Source organism: Bos javanicus, chromosome 25 (assembly GCF_032452875.1).
Source record: "Bos javanicus breed banteng chromosome 25, ARS-OSU_banteng_1.0, whole genome shotgun sequence".
In the NCBI taxonomy this organism is placed as follows: Eukaryota; Metazoa; Chordata; class Mammalia; order Artiodactyla; family Bovidae; genus Bos; species Bos javanicus.
The window spans coordinates 42,301,333-42,303,622 of record NC_083892.1 but is presented as its reverse complement, the minus strand read 5'-3'; the positions used below and the strand labels follow the sequence as shown (position 1 = coordinate 42,303,622).

Here is a 2,290-nt window from a genome sequence, read left to right as displayed (position 1 = left end):
CGTGCGTGCACAGGTGAATGAATTAAGACTTCATTTATGCATAGAATGGAGCATGAGTCAGCCATGAAAAGAAATAATGCCATTTTGGGGGATAATCTAGAACAATCATAGTGAGCAAAGTACTTCAGAAGGAGGAACTGACACCAAAGAGCTATGTTATAAAAGCAAAATACACACACTGTCTCAGGAAACAAGCATGGTTGCCAAAGGGGAGTTGCAGGTGGAAGGGATAAATTAGGAGGTTGGGATTCATTTATCCTCACAAATACATATAGAATATAGAATCGACACAGACCTACTTTAGAAAGGGTGGTGTACTGAGTGAAGTGAAGTGAAGTCACTCAGGCGTGTCCGACTCTCTCTGTGACCCCATGGACTGTAGCCTACCAGGTTCCTCCCTCCATGGGATTCTCCAGGCAAGAGTACTGGAGTGGGTTGCCATTTTCCTTCTCCAGGGGATCTTCCTGACCCAGGGATCGAACCTGGGTCTCCCGCATTCCAGGCAGACGCTTTAACCTCTGAGCCACCAGGGAAGCAGTGAGGAGTTGTGTACTACACACTCTATAATAACATGTATGTGAAAAATACAAAGATGAGTCAGTATACGTATGGCGATAACTGATGAAGAATCTCTCCACCTACAAACACAGCATTGTAAGTCAGCTATCCTCCAAAAGAAGTAAAAATGAAGTTTAAAAAGAAAAAAACAAGGATTAATGAGCCACAGGCTTCTGGCATGTGCCAGAAGAAACCACGGACTAGGAGTCACCCTAAGGCTCTGGTTACTGTGGTAACAGGAGCAGGGCATGAAGAAATCCTGTCTCCTTGTGGCCATTTCCTGCAACAGAAACTTTAAAGCTATTGCTTATGCTGCAGTTAAATAAGAAAAAGTTTTTTTCTCCTTGGCCTTTTGAGTTCTTCTCTACTTTAGCTGTTCCTGATCTACAGTCTGCATTGATAACTAAGTTTCCTTCTTTTCAGAAGAAGGACCTACTGACTGTTTTGAAACAAGGCAAAAAGGAACAAAAATACAGGAACCTTATACTTTTCTGGAAACAAATGTTTTCTGGAGGAAATAGAAATGGCTTTAATCCCCAAGCTGGCAGAGGAGAGAAAACGCTAGGCTCGTGCCTCAAGAGCTGTGTCTCCCCCAATGGGGAATCAAGGGATCACACAGTTGGGGCTCGTGGTCAGAGGCTGGAGATGGAGAGCAAGCATGCAAGGACCCTGGGTTCTTTCTTTTCGCTTTGTTTCAAAACAGCCAACAGGCTGGCATCAGGGAGCCCAGTAGCTTGGGTCCGGCAGGCAGCCCCAGGAGTTGGGGCTGTTGCCTTTTGCAGATTGCACTGCGGCTTTCCTTACATAATGCAAAAAGAGAGACAAACAAATGACAAGGGAAGGTCTGCAGAGAATAAGGTAAAGCATCACTTAACTTAAGGATGTGGCTAGCATGAAATTAAAAGATAATAGATGCAAAGTATGGCTCATGCAGAGTTAGATGGCAATAGGTGCGGGATATCCCTGGAGAAAGCATGGCAACCCACTCCGGTATTCTTACCTGGAGAATGTCCTGGACAGAGGAGCCTGGCGAGCTACAGTCCATGGGATCACAAAGAGTCAGACATGACTGAGCGACTAACACACACACACACACACACACACACACACAGGTGCAGGATAGAGCTTACATAACAGGTTGGTCTTCTGAAAAGAAGGAAACTTAGTTATCATTGCAGGCTGTAGATCAGGAACAGTTAAAGGAGAGAAGGACTCAAACGTCAAAAGAGAAAAAGAAAACTTTCTCATTTCACTGCCACACTTATGAACACTTCATATTCACAAGGACTGCTAGGCTCTAAATGATACCGGCACTTTAAAAATGTCCCTGGGTAACTAACTGAAAGTGAATAAAAACTGGGCAGAGTGCGAAGAAGAAAACTTCCGCAGTCAATTCCACACACACTAGTTAAAATCAAAGTCCATGGAAACGTGCTGCACACCAGGAACCGCAGAGGCGCGCAAAGGAAGCCGCGGCGAGGGAACACTGCCGCTGTGTGAACGGCGCCCGCAGCCTGCGAAGGGAAGCGGCGGGGAAGGGGCGGAGCAAAGAGAACACCCGCGGCGCCGATGCGGTGCGCACGCCGAGTCACTGAGGAGCGGAGTACGGAACTGTCTGTTTTTTTTAATTGTTAGTAAGACAAACATATTGATCCCAGCCCAGGTCACAGGGGGACTTACAACGTGTCCTGCTCAGCGTTCCTTCTTCGTCAGCACCAACAAGGGAAGGAGG

At 46.4% G+C, this 2,290-nt stretch overlaps 1 non-coding gene across 1 annotated transcript; it reads right to left on the bottom strand.

The window, feature by feature from the left end:
* Positions 1 to 460: 460 nt before the first annotated feature.
* TRNAS-GGA (transfer RNA serine (anticodon GGA)) lies at positions 461 to 533 on the bottom strand. Its single transcript has one exon. It is a non-coding gene; the product is annotated as a tRNA-Ser (tRNA).
* Positions 534 to 2,290: the final 1,757 nt, after the last annotated feature.